This window comes from Tursiops truncatus, chromosome 7, assembly GCF_011762595.2.
Source record: "Tursiops truncatus isolate mTurTru1 chromosome 7, mTurTru1.mat.Y, whole genome shotgun sequence".
NCBI classification, from domain to species: Eukaryota; Metazoa; Chordata; class Mammalia; order Artiodactyla; family Delphinidae; genus Tursiops; species Tursiops truncatus.
Window position 1 is genome coordinate 107,514,272 of NC_047040.1, and position 20,103 is coordinate 107,534,374.

The window sequence follows — 20,103 nt, forward strand, 5'->3', positions numbered from 1 at the left end:
GGCCTGAGATTAGAGCTGAAATATCGAAAAACCAGCCTTCCCAGACAGCAAGGCTGACAAACGCTGAAGGCCAGAGAAAAGGCAGGCTGAGGAGCAGGCCAGGAGGACCAGCCAGGTTGGCTGCTCACGTGAGCTGGTGTCTGGGGAAGAAGGAGTGGGGCCCCTCCGATCTCTCTCCTGAAATCAGTCAAAGCATCCATGGGTAATCATGAGAACCAGAGGACCAGCATGTGTAAATGTTCTCTGCAGTGTGGGGAGATAAAAGCAAGCACCTGACACCTAGTAGGTGCTCACTTCAGTTTGGTTGGTTTAGCGATCCCTGCACGCTCCTGCTTTTGTCACTACTCGTCTGGATGATTTGTCCTGCTGCATTTCACTGGACTGCTGGGAGGAACTTTTACTTAGTAAGCTTTTGATGACCACCTTCTATGTGCTGGTCACCTTGCAAAATGCCAGACACCCACAGGAAGATGCCACAGCCCTCCCGGTACCCCAGAGTTATTTTGATGTGTTTGATGAGCTTGTCCATAGAAACAGGAGGTCACTTCCTCCTGGAAGGTCAGAACAGACACCCTCCATGGGTGGTGTTGGACCAGAGTGGATTGACGTGTGGACATTCACCAGATAAGCCAGGTGGAGTGAACATTCCAGGCAGAAGGCACAGCATGAGCCAGTACCTGGGGGTGTAAAATAGAACTGGAGTCCGTGTGACCTCCAAGGGGCTGACAAGGGACAGGCAGGTTGTGAATGTGTGAGATGACAATGTGGGAATTCCGACTGCTTGAGGCTATGGCTCTGGGCTCAGGCCTGGGAGTTCCCAGTGCTCTCCTCTGGGTGAATCCCTATTAGGAAACTCACAGGGCATCTGCTAAGTTGACAAAAGAACTGAATAGTCCGTGGAGGTGGCATGCAATATTTGGGACATACTTACACTAAAAATTGCGTTGTTATTTATCCAAAACTCAAATTTAACTGGCATCCTGTGTTTTTTCTGGCAACCCCAGGAGGACAGGGCATGGACATGGGTGTTTTTTAAAGGGTCCCATGAGATGCTAATGTCCAGCCAGAGCTGAGGACCGTGAGTCAGAGGCTCCTACTGCTGTGAGCAAGCCCACCATCTCGAGCCCCTGGCCAGGTCCCTAACTACAAAGATTTCTAGTAGATGGGGCATTTCCAGTCTTAGAAACACCTTTGGGGAACCTTTTGAGATTTCCCCTTTATTTATCCTTTCCATCTATCTCGTGGATGCCACCCACAGTAGTGAAAAACTTATTTTTTGTGTACATGTGAAAATCTGAAACCCATCTTAATTTTTTAATGCTTTAAATGATGTAATTGTAGAAACGATTCAATAATTGGATATATTTAAATACAAAACAATAAATCCTTCTTCATAATGCTCCAACACACTGATGTCTCCTTCATTAACTGCTAACCACACTCCTTCCAGAACCTCAAACTCTCTAACCCTCAAGACTCCCAGCCTTGTCAGGTGTGCCTTCCTGGAGCCCCCACTTCACACCCATACCACCTTCTCCATGTCCACTACTCTCAGCCCTGTTGATTCCTCATTGTGTCATGCTGATCCTCTCTTGATAGCTCCCAATGATTCTTCTAAACTTAGAAGAGAGAAAGTTCTCCTCCTTTCCATCCCTGTGCTACAAAATTTCTAGAAATTCCCTTTTTCTATAATCTCTCACCTGTTCATTGCCTACAAGAGAAGACTCAGCTTCTCTAACTTGACCTTTAAGACTGTTCATTGCTCATTACTCACCAAGCAGATGAATGATAAAGTTTATTAATGATATTGAATGGGATAGTGATGTTAGAAGAAGTAATAAGACAAGGAAAAGGAGGAGAGGAAAATAAACTCAAGACATGTACTGCATTTAGTCATTCATATTTTCCTTCCTTCTTCTATTCCAAATAGTTACTTGAAAGGTGTAAAATTAAAAATAACATTTGTTTCAATGTAAAATCATCCATAGTAATAAGGATAAAGTTATTTGAAATCTATGTTGTCTTAGACCATCTGGCTTATCTTGGAGTCCTGATCACTCAAATAGATCCAACCCTGTAACTGGCTAATGTCTTTTCGGGTAACTGTTTTTGCTCTCTTACTTGGTTTGTTTAAGAAATTAGTACACCAGTCCAATAGAATAATAAATTGTGTTTGTATTTACCCTTCTCCCCATAATACGTGTTAGATTTCAAACCCAATTTTGAGGTGCCAAGATCCCTGATGGGGCAAGATGGGTAATGAATCCTGTTTATATTGGCTGCATTAAAACAGTAGGAGGGTGCAACTCACCATTCCCATCAGTCATTAGATGTTAACCAGTTGTTGGACTTTAAACAAACCACCTACAAAATTCTGAAATGAAACAAACTCTAAGTTTGTTGGCTTTCTTTGATTAGTCTCCAGGGCATTTATCACTTTCTGTGAAAGAAACATTTAATTTAGATGGCATTGCGTTTGTGTCATGGGATTTCAACTGACAGGAGGAAGAGTTATGTGTGTGTTTATGGCTTCTTTGCTTTTAAAAGATTAATGTAGGCGAAACATAAATCACAAGACCTTTAGGGGAGAGAAATGCTGGGAAAATGGAGCAGGAGTGTTCCCGGGTGATGGATTGAGACATATTATAGAGTATCTTCATCAGCCAGGAAAACAGTGGGAGGATGGGACAGAGGGGTGGTGGGGCAGGAACAGTGAAGAGAAATGGCTTTTCCTTCCCGAGCACTGAGACAGCACAGGGGCTTGAGCCAGGGGTGAGCAACTTCCTAGCTCCATTGCCTGATGCAAAATGAGGAGGTGAACTGGTGACTTCCTGAAGCCCATTTCCTGCCCTGATAGCCAGAGGACAGAAGAGGGCTAACAGCACAGAGGAAGTACTCAGGAAGCCCAACTCTTTCAGGAGATAAACAAGCACTCCCTGACCCCCAAGCCACAGGAACTGTTCCCCTGTGCTTCCCCCCCAGGGACCCTGCATCCAGAGGCCAAGTGTGTGTGTATGTGTATTTGTGTGGGTGTGTGTGAGAAGGAGCTATTCTCAAATAAATGTGGATAAGAAGAAGAGCTGTCGTGTGTTGGGTACCACCCCCCTGGGAGCCAGGCAGGTGTGTCCTACTCTACAGATCAGTGAGCTGAGGGTTGGAGAGGGTCACATGCAACAGGGTTGCACATCTTAGTGGAGGAGCCTGGACTCACAGCCATATCTCTCTGGCACTGCAACCCATGCTCCCTTCACCCACAACAAGATGCCCCCTTGAAGCACTTTCGGACCATTTTTGTAAAGAGCAGTTTGCTGACGTACGTTCGCCCTTCTCTTTACCACCACCCCAAGCAACACGCTCCCAGTATTTAGATCAGAATGCACCCTCTCTTTCCTAGCGCCCTTTTCAAACACTATCTCAGCAGAAAAAACAAATCACAGTGGTATCACTCAGTATCAGCTCATGTGTATGGCGCACAGACTCATCCCACACCATCATACACATCGTCTCATGTCATCCTCACAACCACCCCCAGCGGCAGGCTCACTCGTGGCCCCATTGCACCCATAGGAACGCTGAGGCTCAGGACCCTTCCACCCAGAGTGGGGAGAACGCAGCAACTCTTAGTGCAGCCCCTACCCTGGCTTGAGGGGAGGAGAAGAATTCCAGGGAGTGGAGGAGGAACACGCTTTCCTTCCGCTGAGGATCCTTTGCTCCATCTTCACCTTTTGGGCCCATGAACTGAAGGTCCTGTGTCTCTAGGTCACTGTGGCCTCCCGTTAGCACATGCTGGAGGGGAGGGGAGTGCTAGTGTCTGTCTGTAGACTGCGAGTACTCCATGCCTTCATCTGACAGGCTCTCCTAAGGCTTTAACCGAGATCCCAGGGCAGCACAAGTCCCCAGCCACCTCCCACCACTCTCACTGTCCTGCTCATTTTCCTGCCTGTCAAACCCCATGAAGGGAAGAGAAAAACACTTTCTACCTCCTATTTACCAACTGATGAGCCTCCTGGAAACCTCATAACAAAACGTGGCTAACTACATCCTCATTCTTTACACATGCAGCCTGACTGAGGACATTTAGTCATGTAATTAGGTACCTAATTATGCTGAAAATGCAATTATATGATTTTTTAAGTGAATTAAGTCCTTGGAGAAGTGGTAAGGATTAGCGTACTTGATCCAGCTGGAGAGCTGGGACCATGGAGGGCACGTCAGCGTGACCGTGGGATGCACAGAGGCCCAGTGGTCTGTACTTGAATCACACGGGTGAGCACGTGTGCGTATGCACACATGCACAGGCACGCACGCTCGCACGCATGCCCACACACACACACACAATGTTGGCTTCACCTCTACAACAGTCGGCTGCCAGCAAAGAACTTAATAAATGACAGCCATTTATATCACTGGGAGCTTTGCGTACATCTGTGGAGTGACTGTTTAATAGCTGACTTGGAGACTCTTAAGGAGGTTATTTATTTAACATGTGAGAGGCAGGTAGGTAGAAAAAATAATGATAGAAGAGTCAGTTGGGAAATGTCAGAGGATATTTTACGCAACATCACTTATTCATTCACCTAGCATTGTGTCAGATGGTGAGGGGTCAGATACAAGCCTCGCCCTCTAGTAGCTCAAAAATGAGTACAAAGACAGACGACAGCAAAGCACTTTAATGATGATTTGAACAAGTTATTCGGCAAACTACAGCCTGTGGGCTAAACCCAGCCTGTGGCCTATTTCAGTACAGTCAACTAGCTAAGAAGGGTTTGTACATTTTTAAAGGGTTGTAAAAAAAACCAGACAAACAAACGAACTGATAAAACAAAGAAGGATGTGGAACAGAGACCATATGTGGGCTGCAAAGCCTAAAACATATACGAAAACGATTGCTGCCCCTGCAGGAATAGAGGAAGGAGCACACAAGCCCCATGCAGAAATCCGGGACGGCTTCTCAGAGGAGGTGACGTGACCTGAATGCCATGACGAAGCAGGAGCATCTATAGCATGGTGCAGCACCTCCACCTCTCAGGAGCTTCCTTCTGGCCAGCTGGCTCACTACACACAAGAAACAACGATAAAAGACAAATTTAGAGGATTTTTACCTGAAATGAGGGCTGGAAGAGTCCAGAGATTCTGAAATGTTGGGCAGTGGGACGTGGACTTGATGTGGCTAGCTGGTCCCCAACACCGAGGCAATGGGAAGGGACAGACAACCCAGATTCTCAGGCCTCATGGACTTGACGCCAGTGCTATTAGCCCTTGAATCCCCAGACGGTCCGTCCTGGGGACTGAATGATGTGGAAGAGAAAAGCTACAGGGAAGGGAGAAGGGCACACAGATTCCAAGGATGCCTGGACCCCGAGGCCTTTCGGTCACCCCCATCCCCAGACCTGCCATCTCCCTGCCATCTCAGCCCACGGGGACCACAGGCTGCACCACCCAGCCTCCCAACCCAGCCCCACTGAGCACACCTTCCCTCTCCTGCAGCAGACGCCTGGCTCCTCAGGACACTGCTGGCCCTCTTAGGTGGTGACCATTTCCCTCCCGGTCTTTGCCACCAGGCGCAGCGTGGAGATGGACCACTTGGAGACAACTGTTACTCCTTTCTACCTGATGCGCGTATCATGCTTTCCACCGCCAGGCAATCATCTTCCATCTCTCTCAGATACCACCTCCAGCATCCCGCCCCCCTACACACTCCACTTACCTCAATTCCCCGCTTTGGGCATCAGCTCTTGCTCCTGCAGTCGTAAGCAGAACGAGACATGCCCGGAGACTTCCAGCGTCTCCACTTCAACCACCCTGCTCCCCAACAGCTCCTGGCACTTCTAGCTCGGGCCCCTGCTGACTTCACATCTCCACTCTGGCAATTCCTCAGCCGCGTGGGCACCGCGAATCCAGTACCTGACCGCTTCCTGCCGTCCACCACCCTCCATCGCCTCACTTCTTCCCCTGAGCATCTTAGACTCCACAGCCCGTCATCAGAGTCCCTAGAAAAGACATTCCAAACCCACCACCTCTCGCCTCTCCCACTGAAGTCTGAGCCATCATCCTCTCTCCTCTGGATGGTACCGTGGCCCCCAGCTGGTCCCCTTCCCCTGCACAGCGGCCAGAGCACCTGACAGCATGACGGTCAGTTCATGTCACTCTTCTGCTCAGAATCCTTCCATGGCCCCCGTCTATTTTAGAATAAGAGCTAAAGCTCGTCCAGTGCTCTCAAGGCCCATGATCCAGCCGCATTTAAGTCTCTGACTGCATCTTCTACAGCTCACCCCGGGCTCACTTCACTCCAGCCACACTGGCCTGCTGGCTGGTCCTTAAATACACTGGGGCTGCTCCCACCCCAGGGCCTTTGCACCTGCTGTTCCCGCCGTGGGGGACACTCTTCTCCAGATATTCCCTCCCTTACCCACTTCAGGGCTAAGTCAAATACCACCTTCCCTGGCCACAGTATTTAAATTTGCGACTCCCACTCACAGCCCCCTCCTCTCTTCTGCTTTGTTTTCTGTCTTTGCACTATCTAGTATACTGCATAGCTTGTTTATTTCTCCTTTTTCTTGTCTGTATCCTTCTCCTTGAATGTAAACTCCAGAGAGACAAGAACTTTCAGCTATTTTGTTTACTGCTGTATCCCCAGATGGTTTCTGTTGAATGTCCAATGAACTCTCTTAACCTTTTCTCCTTTTCTCCTACTGACCCAGGCTTGGATCAATAAATACAGCTCTTCCTCCTCTTGTGTACCTGAATTCAAACAGCTGACCATGGCTGGGAGCACACCCCTCTCTCTCTCTCTCTCACACACACACACATCCTCACACTGACTGGTCCCACCTGTTGGTGTGATCCCAAACCTGAATTCTCTGTCCAATTGCTTCCCCCACTCACCCCTCCAAGCACCAACATTATCAAGGCAGCTTATTTCACTGAAAAAATAAGTACCTGAAACATGGAAAGAAGGTATAGAAATCCTTTTGAGGAGCTTTGCTGTACAGGGGGGCAGAGAAAGGGGCCAGGAGTGGGAGACAGACAGGGTGTGAAGAAGGGAGTTTTGTCTTTTCTTCAGTTTGGAGAACAGCGTGCTCAGGGGGGATCTGCTGGGGGGGGCCGATTTGATGACGCAGGAGAGAGGGGCGAGGTCTCAGCGGTGATGTATATAGTGTGTGACGAGGTGGAGTCTAGTACATACACAGGCCCCGGGGAGAACTGGGCAGCTGTAGACAGAGCAGGAGGAAAGCTGTGATGGGGCCGCCCAGCCTCTGCAGGGGTGGGTGGCCCTGTTTCCCAGGTACCGCTCCCCCTGGGCTCCTCCTGGCTCTCTGCCTGCTTCGTCCTGGGCTCCACGTGTCCAAGCTCCAGGGCTCAGCTCTGGGTCCTCTCCATTCACACTCGCGGGGCTCTGTGAATACCATCAAGATGCTGGAGACTGCCTCCGCCCAGCCCCTCCCTCAGCCCTCACCTCTCCCTGAACTCTCCCCAAGCAAGGGAGGAAAAGTCCCTTGATCTACAAAGCCTCAGTCATTCATACACATTAGGGGAATCCACAGTGTTCAAGGAACTTAACTATAATATATCATACCAACCCAAATAAACCAAGCACAAAAAATATTCATATATAAAGTTGTTCACACGTAGGTCCTAGATTACCAGCTTCTGTGCAAAGGAAAAGAAAATAGATTTATTAACTAGTCTTCGAAACTAACCTTTGTGCATTTCTCATCTAACAGGCTCCCTGAGCATAACACACCCTCAGCCAGCACTGATGTCGCCCCCCACCAGACCTTGCCCCCGGGCCCCCCTTCTAGTGAACCACAACTCCATCCTTCCTGCTCAGGCCCAAACTTTGACTCTTCTATTTTTTTTTTCTTTATTTGCACACTCCACATCTAATCCGTCAGCAAGCCCAAGTTGCCCCACAGTCCCGATATATCCAAAATCTCCCTGTCCCTCATCACCTGTACCACCATGGTTCTGGTCCAAGCACTTGCCTGGACCATGGTCGTAACCTCTCCCATCCTCACCCAGGGTCTGTCCTCACTCAGCACAGCAGCCAGAGTGACGGGCCTCAAGCACACACGGTTCATACAGTTCCCTCTGGACCCCCGCCCTGGCCTCCCATCCCTCGCAGAGGCCCGTAGGGTCCAGCCTGTCGTGCCGTCACTGCCCCTTCTACACTCTGCCCCTCACTCACTCTGCAGCAACCACACGGTCCTTGGGTCACCCAGGAGCACATCCCCTGGCTGGTGTCTGCTTGGGACACTCCTCATTCCGATGTCTGCAGGGCTCCCTTATTTCAGCCCTTAGTAGTCCTTTCTGGATGATATAATGAATACCACAGACTGGGGGCTAAAACAACAGATGTGTATTTCTCACAGTTCTGGAGGCTGGGAAGTCCAAGATCAAAGCACCAGCAGACGTGGTGTCTGGTGGGGGGCCCACCTGCTGGTTCATAGCCGGCCGTCTTCTCTCTGGGTCAGACCCCATCCCAGTCTCTCCTGTCACCATTGTGTGACCTTGGGCAAGTTCCAGTTTCCTCCACTGTAAAGCGATAGGCATTATAGCATCCACCTCGGAGGTTCTTGTAAGAAATCGCACCAATACATGCACTTATAAAGCAAGCCCCCAAATGGTGGCAATTACTTCATTATCCATATCCAGAAAGGAGGGTTTCCAGTGGGAAGAGAGCCCCAGGCAATATGGTCCCTGGAGAAGTGGAGGCCAGGGGAGCACCGAGCCTTGGGGTGTGAATGGGAGAACGAACAAAGGCACAAACACAGATCTAGCAGGGGGCTGGTCCTGCTTTCACGGGGCTGTGGAGGAGGTGACATTCTCTTCAGATAAAGCGTCATAGCAGCCAGATGTCCAGGGTGCTCCCAGAGAGAGGCTTTAGAACCCTGGCCTCTGCTGCTCCCTAAGCTGGAGAGGTCAAGTTCTTGGTCCCCACGCTGGTCCCCCAGCCTGAAATGAGGACTGAAAAGAGCATTGCTGGCCCATTTCCTGGGCTTCCGAATCTCACTGGGAGGCACAGCTTCTCCTTACAGAACTGTCTTCTCCATCATACCTGGATCCTACCCACCAGCCACACACTTGGCCCTGGCTGGGACATAACTGTCACCAACCAGAGATGCTCACAGGCCCGCCAGTGAAGGCTGGGGACCGTGCCTTAGAGGAGCCCCTGCGTCAGCCCAGGGGGGTCACTGGCAGGGCTGCGGGTCATGGGAGGCCATGTGTGTGCATGAATGTATATGTGGGTGTGGATGTGTATGAAAACTGTATAGCAGAAGAAAACAATACCCCCATAACCTAGCCCCCACCCATAACCACCCAAAAGCCACCATCTCAGGAAAGTATATTTCCTTTCATTCCTTTTACTAAGCCTTTTTTTTTGTATATTTAACATAGTTTATATTTAGAGTCCTGTTCCTTTCCATAAAATCATACTGTAAGCATTTCCTCCTGTCGCTCAGAATTCCCACCCATGCCTTCAGTAACTGCAGAACATTCTGTCCTGTGTGTGTATCGTAATTAACAGAACGAGTTTCTCGACGTGGAGCGTTTAGACTGTCCTCTTTTATTTTCCAGTTTAAACCCAATGGCAATACACTTTGCCAAGAACGAATTTTTGTTCCCGTTTCAGATGATTTCTCTGGATCAATGACTAGAAATGGAGTGTTTGATGCTCAGGGTGATCCATTGGCCATAGAGCGTATGAGAGAATGAAAGTTGCCCATCTGTGAGAATCCCACTTTGACCGAAGCTGTGTCAACACTGTGGACAAGGATAATAAGTGACAGTCAAATGGCCAGTCTACCCCAGGCGCTGTCCTAGGTGCTCACCACGTACTAGCTCACAAGGACCCTACAGAGGAGCGCCACCACATTGGACACAAGAGGAGACTGGGGTTGGTACTTCCCAAGGTGGTCTAGGTGTGGGGCGGGGATTCAGTCGCCCTGCAGGACGGCCCCTCGTGCTGCCCCCGTCCACTCTGTGCCTGGCCGCCGTGCTCAGCTCACCAGTAGGCAGGGGAGCTTTCTGTGTACTCTCGGTCTTCCCACATCCGGATGGAGCTGGGGATGGAGAAAGCATGTCCAGAGTCTTCTGAGCTTTAGCCGGTTCTAGTGGAGCTGAGATCTGGGAAGCCAAGCGATGCTGACTGAGATACACAGTGCCTTTTCTGGTGCCTCAACATATTGGGCTGGCCAAGAAGTTCATTTGGGTTTTTTCCGTACCATCTTATGGGAAACCCCGAACAAACTTTTTGGCCAGCCCCGTATCTCCAAGAATCCACTTCCTCCCTTTGCCATTTTGGTGCCCCAGACACCTTCCTTTGGAGAAGCGCTTTCCTGCCGCATCATGGGAGCCCAGGTGTACTTTGCTGAATCAGCAGTGGCTCTTTTTCCTTCCCTGGGTCTCAGTGCATTAAGTGCACACGTGGGCAGCTGAGGGCCCTTTCAGAATTTCCAGAGAGCAAGGCTGCAGTCTCCTGACAGGTCATTGGTCAGAGGGTGCGGGCAGCTACCAGACCCTGCCACAGTGTCCCTGTCCCCTCGCCCAGCCAGGCAGGGGAGCCAGCAGAGGCGACAAATTCTCAGAGTGTGTTACTGTGCCAGGTCTCCAGCTACCTCATCCGGTCCTGAAAGAAACGGTGCTGAGCTCAGGCCGTGACCAGATCAGCTGTGACGGTGGCTGCTTGTTTGCGTTGCTGAGGGGGTACCAGGCCCCCCCCCCCAGTTCTAGTTGCTGAAGCCTAATATCGCACCCTTGCAAAGGGAGGTGTGTAACAGTGTTTGAATGGAACCTCGTGCTCTATAAGCAGCACTTACGGTCATGAGCTCAGCGGTTCTCAGAGGGAGGCTCCTGCACCAGCAGCATTGCCTGGGAACATGTGAGAAATACAGAATCTCGCGTTCAACCCAGACCTGCTGACTCAGAATCTGGGCGGCAGGGGCAGTGACCCAGGAAGCTGGGATGGAACAGATCCCATGCCCCAGGCACTTCTGATGCACAATCAAGTTTGAGGACCAGGGCCTCAGCTGTCAGTCCTGTTAGGCTGGGGGTTTACTATCTCTGTGTAACAGAGACAGGAAAGGAGGCTCCAAGACGTGGGGTAACTTGCCTGTGAAAGTTGCCATAGGTGTCATCCTACCTCGAGATGGGAAGCATGGGTAACGTGCCATTTGAGAAGACAAGTAAGACTCCTAAGGGTGTTCAATTCCTTCCCTCCTTAGGGCCTTGCGTCTTGTACGCAGTGGATGGTGAGTAATTTATCTGTTCCTTCTTTATCCATAATTTAGCAAATTCCTCCCAAATGCTGCCAGGCTCCCAGTCTCCCTTTAGCCCTGAAAGAGAAACAGAGACGTGAAGGATGTTGTTTCCCTGGAGGACCCGCCATACTGAACCCTCGTTCCATGCCAGGCTTGCCATGTGTGTCCGCCCTGGGGATCAGGCGTTCTTTTCCTCTAGGGATCAGAGGTCAGAGCTGTGTGAGCTGCTGAAGCACATGTAAGAGTCCAGAGGGGGGTCGAGGAGTGAGTTCTGAGTAGGCAGAGCCCCTCTCAGGAGGATGGAGAAACATGGGGCCTTGGGAATGGACTGTGTCTGGGGACCTCTGAGCCCAGCCAAGCCTGGGGAGCCTGAGGCTTAGAATATGGGCTGGATCTGGGTGGGGATCGGGGACAGAGCTGCAGAACTGCCCGTGATGACAAATCCCACCTCCGAGGTGCCGCTCGACCTAGCTGGACAGAGTAAGATGAAGGAGAGGGCCATCAGCCGGGAACGGCCACGGCATAAAAGGCCTTGACACCAGCTCCACACACTGACCCGGACATCACACAAACCCCAGAGGCTGAGTGCAGTCCCGTGCACACACGGATAGGAGGGCTCCAGTCCATCCCTCTCCCGGTGGGGTGTGAGGGCCTCCAGAGCCTGGACCCCGACCTCGGTCAGAGCAGGGACGCTATCTCACTCTCGGGTAACACCCGCCTCCTCTCCTCCTCAGCTTCCGTTTCCTCTTAAACTTGTTCTCCTTTCAACGTGAAGATCAGTGGGCTTGATAAAGGGACAGGTGCAAATCAGAAGTTAAATAGTTGGGTCTCCTCTCCCAGTGAGCTGAAGCCACACCAGCTGTTTCCAGGGCAGGCTTTCTCCTCCTCCCGGGAAGAGCAAACCTGCTGAGCTCCTTTCCATGGTCTTGGCATTGTCTCAAGTCTGAGCTTCTGTTGACGCCTGCTGAACCAGACACCTCTCCAGCACCCCCGCTACCCCAGCCTGAGAAGCGAACAGATACCAAGCACCAGCATCCTCCCCAGAACCAGGCACAGCAGCCGGACTGGATCTTCTCCTCCCCTTCTTCCTGTCTCTCTTGAATTCCATTTTCTTAGAAACCCTCAGGTCCTCAGGAGGCGGTGGGCACAGGGTGTGGGGAGGGAGCGGTGGTTCCCTTTCCTCACTCTGTGCCGTGGGGATATTTGCTGCCTCCTGAACAAGCCCCAAACCCCACACAGCCCAAGCTGACAAGGTTCCCTCTCTCAGAGGAGCATCCGCATGTGGACAGTGGCGACTTCATGTTGCTCAGCAGACCCTTGTCTCCCCAGATGCGCCCTCCCCCCACCCCGTTAGGGCTTCTTGCTGACTCCCACTGCTGTCACCGTCCTGGGCTGGGGAGACAGGGGCTCCATTTTTTATACTCTGGCCCCAGGAACAGAGACAAAGCAGCGTTTCCTTTTACTTAGACCCTGTAGCTCAACTGAGGCAGACTGGTCATTGTATTGGAATAAGGCTCTATTTTAAAAAAACAAAAAGCTCAGGGGTAATAGCAGGCAAATATAGGTGGAGGAAAGCCTGGACACTCTGGGTTGTGAGTTACAGCATCCTCAGCTTTCAGTTCCCCTCCCCTGAGCACATCCCCCAAACAACAATGCCTGAGTATGAAAACTCCCTGAGCAAAAGATCCAGAGGCAGGAAGACCCCCTCTCCTGCCTCTGCCCCCAGGCTGCATCTTCCCCAGTTTACTGATGCCGGGAATGGCTCTGATCTCCAGAGCAGGGAGTCTACCCCTCCTTGCCCCCTCACAGGCCCCAGTACTTCACCCACCAGTGTTTTGATGTGGCTGGCAGGTTGCAGCCTGCAAGGCTCCGGTACCCGCCAGACATCTGTGCAGCATCAGGCACCAGGGCAACAGGGAAGGCAGCATCACAGCCAGGAGGAGGAAAGCGTGGCTGGATCATTGGATGGGGTTTCAGAGCAGTGTAATAACATTGCACAGCACTTTGGCAGCCCTGGGCCCGGGGAGACTGTTTATAAGGTGACACACAGGGACCATGAGGGCAATAGTTTTGACCTTGAGAATGGCAGGCACATTCTGATAAAAGGCAGGTCAAATTCACATTGGCCTCGCCTGGCCGGGTACTTTGTCTGGAGAATTTGGTCTGCAAGCCCGGGGAAGGCGACACAGGCTCTCTGCACAGATAGGAAGGGTGACCTGCTGGAAGCTGCAGGCAGGTAACGCCCCTCCCCAGCATACAACTTGCAGCTGCCGGGAGCCCAGACCCCGACACCCGATGACCCACCGTGAGCTTTCCCTCCACGTCCTTCTCTTACCACTGCTGCTGGCATCACCCACTCAGCATCTCAGCAGGCCAGCCTTGGGGACCACCCCCTCCAGGAAGCCTTCGGGAGAACCCAGAAACCTACCCTTTCCAAAGTTACCCACAGACGTCCTTGTCTCTGCTGTACGGTCTGCTCCTTGAAGGCAGGGGCCTTGCCTTAACTATCCACCACGTTGCTGGGATGTAGTAGGTGCTAAAGGAAGTTTATTTTTAGTTAATTTTTATTGGAGTATAGTTGAGTTACAGTGTTATGTTAGTTTCATGTGTACGGCAAAGTGAATTTGTTATGCATATACATGTATCCACTCTCTTTTAGATTCTTTTCCCATATACACCATTACAGAGTATTGAGTAGAGTTCCCTGTGCTACACAGTAGGTCCTTACTAGTTATCTATTTTACATATAGTGGTGTGTATATGTCCACCCCAATCTCCCATTTATCCCTCCCCCTGTTGCCCCTTGGTAACCATAAGTTTGGTTTCTCCATCTGTGACTCTGTTTCCCGGGCACGTCTTTCTTGCTCATTTTGACACTTAAACACACAGAGTCTAACTTTTCATGTAAATGTGTCGTGTCTCCTCAACCAAGTCCTAAACCTTCTGGGGACAGACCTCATCCTCTCTGCATCCGGTGAAGCCTGGGGCTGGGCAAATGCTAACTGCTCAGCCGACCTTGGCTGTCTTGCAAGAGAGATGGACAGTGGATACCGAGCTATCCGTTTCTTTCCTTGGGGCTCTTATATTCCGAGACCCATTCTTCCCCTGTTGTAGCTTGAATGCTACACCCTTTCAGTGTGAGATAACAACAGACCATCAAAGAAAAGTAAATGTCTTTGACCTTTTTCTTACCACAAAGGAAAGTCAGTTAGTAAACGTCAATCGTCAGCTGATTTCTGTTTCACTTGCATCAGGCCTTTGAGGCCAGAATCTAGAAAAGGAAGGAGAAACTCCAGTGTGAGCCAAGGAGAACTACCTAGGGCCACAAACGTTCCTGTCCTTCCTCTGAACCCAAGTCAGCCTCACGCAAAGCCATCACCCACTAAGCCCCCTGAAAAAGAAGGCTCTCAGTGTAAGTAGCCCAGAGCAAACCATCAAGCGGGAGATGTGGTTGCCACGTCTGCTCATTGCTGGCGTTGACACCGTTGTCATGGCATGAATTCTTCAAGGACTTGATGACAAACCTTTGGGTCAACAAGCGTTTCCCTTCGTGCTACTAAGGCTTAAATAATCTTACTCTTCCCAGAGTCTTCTGCCCCGTGCCTGAATTCTTCCTCTTGGCTGGACCAGGTGGGAGATGGGAAACAGGAATGGGGTGCTTCCTCCAGGACCCCTGAGGCAATAGGAAAAACCATTAGAGGTGGGTCAGGAGGTGCTGAAGACAAACCCTTGCAGGAAAAAGAAGTTCCCTGCACAGCTTCATCAGAAAACACAAGAGAAGCAAGGCTTTTGGTGGCAACAGGAGGGTCGACTTGTGTCCCTGGAGCCAGTGCCTGAGCACTGCTCTCTGTTGACATCTGAGAAGCACCGCTGGAGCCCCGAGGATCCAGCTGCTGCTAAAGTGCTGCATCCTATTAGCGGTGCCCAAGCTGCCAGCTGGAGTGGAGATTGTCGCCTGCATGGAGGGGCAGCACCTCTGCACCCTGCTACCTCCCAGGGGTGCTGCCTTTGACCAGGAAACATGCAGCGGACCACCCTGCAGACGTAGAGAGTCAGCAGGGCTCTGGCTGCTGCCACGTTGCCGATGGCACAGGAAAGAAGCCGTTCCCAACCATGGCAGCTTGCACTCTGGAGAGAGCACACATTTTAGAGCCGGGGATCCCAGGTTACAACACAGACTCTGCCTCTTTGGGCTGTGAGATGTTGACCACTTGCTCAAGCTCTTTGGAGATAAACACTTCCCTCTGACTCGCTTGCTGTGAGGAATGTAAGTGGCAACTTACTTCACCCAGAGCCTGCTGCCTAGTAAGTCCTCCCCCTGCTTCCCCCCCTGAGGCTGAGCCCCCAGGACTTGTGTCAGAACTTCCCTAGTCCTGGAACATTCTTCCCACCCCTGAAATTTCCCAAGGCCTCTAGCAGAGCATCAGCCTCCCCCCCGATCCCTGCCCTCACTCCCCACCATGCCTCCATGGGAGGTGGTGACTTCCCTGCATGTGAGTTGGGGGCAGGAACAGCCCTTCCCTTCCTCTCCCTCTCCGGATCCACAGCTACGGGAAACATCTGTTGTCCCTGCCCTTGGCCCTGGCCTTGTGGCAAGGCCTGCAGCTGGGTGGCCACACGGGGGTGTTCAGAAGCCCAGAGGTATCAGGCTGTTTGACCATTCGGCCGCCATCACCTAGATCAGCTTTCACTGGTATAAGCCCGTGCTTTGTTCTCCATCCGCCTGCTCCTTGCTTGATCTCTTAGACGGGCTACCCTTGAACCCGACACTATAGGACACAAAGGGTTTCGTGTATTCCCTCTTGTCGTGTTGTGGTCTAAATCACAGTTTCCAAAAATCGTGGTAAATGCCGCCCTCAGTAAGAAACCCCCTTTACACTGTGACTCAGATCCACATGCTTGTGGTGTGTGTGCACAAAAGAAATCAGAGCTCCCTAAACGGTATCCCGACTGCCCACGATGGACCTCGTGGTTTCTATGCTAGTTTCTCCGTCTCCTCTCTCTTTTCCTGTTTTGGTTTCTTTCTTTATTTCTCCTTCCCTTTTTCTCTCTTTGCCTCTCTCTCTCTCTAGCTGGTTGTCACCCACCAGTGACTTGGGGCTTCCTGTGTGACACACTGCCCTAAATAATTCATCCATCACAATCACGCCACCCAGGGAAACTGTAAGCACCCTGGGGTCACAGACTCACTTTTTGTTTCTTGGAAGCTCTCCCGGTCCCTGCAGTGAAATGGGAAAGAGAGACACTGAGCATCCGGTGCTTTCTGACTGGCAGCCGGACGATGCTGAGAATTCACGACCAGCATCCAGCGTCTGCCTGGACCCACGGCATCTGGGAACTGGTCCCTTAGCTGAATGGCATTGAATTCCATGCAAACCAGAGAAATAATGACTCACAATCAAAGCAGTGGCTACAACGGAAAAACACCTATTCTGAGCTACGTACCACATAGTCACTGTCTATATAACATATATACAGTATTTATCACGTGTGTGTGTATCATTTCTAACACTTACCACAAAGTGGGTTTGTTATCCCTGTTTACACACACAGAAACTAAAGCCAGTCTGTATTAAGCATTTTACCGAATATGCTGCCATTAAGTCAGTCCAGCCAGGATATGAACCCAAGGGTCATCAGAGTGATGTGGACAGTGCAGGGCGCAGTTTCATCCTCTGTTCCCCAGATAGGACTAGGCTTTCAAATAACTCTCAACAACTGTTACTCCGTGCCAGCCACGCAGGACTGTGAGTAAGACAGATGCGGTCCTGGGACTCGAAGAGCTTTCTCTCTGGAGGGGGCGTTGCAATCTTGAGGAGAGCTAGGACGGAAACGCACAGGGCACTTTGGGTCTCTACAAAAAGGGTGGAGGCCATTCATGCTTGTCCAATCTTAGGAGTAGACCGCTGTCTGTTCTGATCTCAGATGCACACTTGGCCATAAATAACACCTTTCTTTGCCATAAAATCCACCCACCTCAAGCTGCTCATTGGCCCCCAATCCCAGTTCCTGAACTCGGAGTGATTCTAATCCCAAGCTCCTACTTACACTTGAAACTCAGCAAGGGGTGGACTCTCATTCCAGGCTTGTAATCCAACCGCACAGTAACCCATCAACTTCCTGGGAGGGATTCGAGCTCACTCCAACTAGCCTTCTGCAAATATCCCATATCATTGATGCTGGCTGAAACAGCATGAGGTGGTGTAGCCAGTGAGGACTCTCACTGCAGCATCTCCAGAAGCAAGAGATCAAAGCCCAAGTTTCAGGACCCTAGGTGCCATGGATGGCAAGCAGTCATTTGGGGAGAAAACTGAGAACTAGAGAAAGGTGAGGGGCTGTTGTAGGGCCTAAGCTCTCTGCCTGAAATGCTTATACTCTTTTTTTTTTTTTTTTTTTTTTGCGGTACGCAGGCCTCTCACTGTTGTGGCCTCTCCCGCTGCAGAGCACAGGCTCCAGATGCGCAGGCTCAGAGGCCATGGCTCATGGGCCCAGCCGCTCCGCGGCATGTGGGATCTTCCCGGACCGAGGCACGAACCCGTGTCCCCTGCATCAGCAGGCAGACTTTCAACCACTGCGCCACCAGGGAAGCCCAATGCTTATACTCTTGTTTGTGCCACAAACTCCTATTCATCCTTCAAGGGCCCATCCTGATAAACCCTCTCTGGGAAGCCTTCTCTTACACCAGCTGTTCTCAACCCTGAGCGTTCATCAGAATCACCTGCAGGACTGTTACCACAGATTACTGGGCCCCAGCCCCAGTGCTTCTGGTACAGTAGGTCTGGGGTGGAGCCCAGGAATGTGCATTTCTAACAGGCTCCCAGGAAATGCTGCTGTTCCAGAGACCACACTTTGACAACCACTGTCTTATACCATCCCCACCTTCCCAGACATGCCCAAGCTTCCTCCTCTGTGCCAGTTCTGACCTAGGTGGCAGGTCTGGCCAGGCTGAGTGTCACTACCCTGGAGTCCGGTCACATGGTGCAACTTGAACAAATTCAGCTCTGGTCCCTACGCCCAAGCCAAGAAATTCACCCCAAGTGATCCAAGGCAAATGCCTCTGGTCCTCACCCAGCTCACCCAGGCTCACCACTGAGCAGGGCCCTGCAGGGTTAGGCATGTCATCTTGAGGCTGCTCAGGCTCAAACAGAGAGATTCTGACCCAGGGAAATCAATTACACTTTTCTGGAACTCAGCTTCCAAATCTGTAAAAAGGGGACAATAATAACTGCTACTGAATGGCATTGTCATAGGGACTATTTGAGTTAAAACACATTAAGTGCTAAGAACAGTACCTGGCACATGGTAAGCAATTGCTAATTGTTTTTAAAAGAAGAAATAGCAGGGCTTCCCTGGTGGCGCAGTGGTTGAGAGTCCGCCTGCCAACGCAGGGGACATGCATTCGTGCCCCGGTCCAGGAAGATCCCACATGCTGCGGAGCAGCTAAGCCCGTGAGCCATGGCCTCTGAGCCTGCGCATCCGGAGCTTGTGCTCCGCAACGGGAGAGGCCACAACAGTGAGAGGCCCGCGTACCGCAAAAAAAAAAAAAAAAAAAAAAAGAAGAAGAAATAGCAGTACTTTCTAATCCTGGCTGCCTTGGACAAACTGACTTAAGAAAGGTTTGCTTTCACCTGGAAAATTCCTAACAGCAATCCTGGGTATTTGAGCTTCTACAACCATCCATGCCAGCTTAAGGAAGGGGCTATTCTTTCTTGCTGAAATGGGAGGTGCATAGTGATGGAGTAAGCTCTAGGACTCTGGCCTCTGCATGCATTCATTTACTGTGTGCATTTATCCCCTCGATCATGCATTCCGTAAATGTTTAGCGTACCTACTGTGTGCTAAGTACTAAGTCCCAGGCTGCACTTGACCACCCTGGATTGCAAAGTCCAGCATCCATTTGACCTTCTCCTGTCTGTACTTCCCTCCCCCTGCCCTGATACCTGCTCTGTCTCTTTGCTGACTTGAGGCCTTGTTTTCTCCTCTCCGCCACCTCTAGGCTCTGTGCTGGCCTCAGAGCCCCCAGCCTGGCTCTCCTCCTCCGGGTCTCAAGCCTGGAGCCCCCACTTCCCTCCACCACCAGCCAGCTTCTTATCAGAAAGAGGCATCTGGCAGCTGCGCTGGGGAGAATGACCTCATCACGCTATAATTAAAGTGATTATCTGAGCGGAAATGACTATTATGAAGCAGCCTTCTCTGTTTTAATACGTGGAGCCCTTGTAATGGGAACATGCGATTTCCATGTGAACACTGATATTTCCGTGCTCTAATAAATCCTTCCTCTCACACATATCCCAGAGGAGAGGTTCCTGCTCTCCTGGACATCATAGCCTTCTGGCTAGACCACTGAGCTTCTGAAAAACGCACTTAGTAACTTGGATAGCACCACAGAGTGGCCCTACCCTCAGAAGAAGGATGCAGAGGCCTGTGGAGGGTCTTAGGGAGAGATCCCTGGATAGGAGCCCTCCTGGGAGGGGCGTCTTCAAGTGAGAAGAGAGAAAGTGTCCCCCAGAGAGCACAGCCTTAAGTCCCGGCCTCAAGCTCGCCCACCAGACCAGCTGTGTGACGGTGGGCACATCAGTCTCTGAGCCTCAGTGTCCCACCTGTGAAATGGGTTAATAATACCATGTACCTGGTATACTAGATGGATATCAACTAAACCAACACCTGACATGTGTAGACACCCCACAGGTGGTCTGTTTTTACCATCATGAGAAAAGCTGAGGCCTGAAGAGGCAGGTGACACTGCACTAAACACAGTCGTGCCTGCCCTCACACCCCCACAGGTGTCTGGTGAGCACCTGCAGGTGCGGGCAGGGGTCTGGGTCAGGGATGCAGCAGAGGT

General features: G+C 51.1%; 1 protein-coding gene and 1 long non-coding RNA gene across 7 annotated transcripts in view; one reads left to right on the top strand and one right to left on the bottom strand.

Annotated features, from left to right (window-relative positions):
- The window catches only part of GYPC (glycophorin C (Gerbich blood group)), a 43,758-nt gene that overhangs the window by 20,583 nt on the left and 3,072 nt on the right, over window positions 1-20,103 (top strand). The gene's annotated exons all lie outside the window — the stretch shown is intronic.
- Window positions 7,779-16,790, bottom strand: LOC117312988 (uncharacterized). 5 transcript variants are annotated; one of them, XR_012333167.1, is made up of 3 exons: window positions 16,452-16,790; window positions 14,454-14,532; window positions 7,779-13,797 (listed from the first exon to the last, which is right to left on the bottom strand). It is a non-coding gene; the product is annotated as an uncharacterized lncRNA (long non-coding RNA). The 5 variants fall into 5 exon arrangements; XR_012333164.1 differs by having other exon boundaries at window positions 14,454-14,934; XR_012333165.1 differs by lacking the exon at window positions 16,452-16,790 and having other exon boundaries at window positions 7,779-11,336; window positions 13,690-13,797; window positions 14,454-15,037.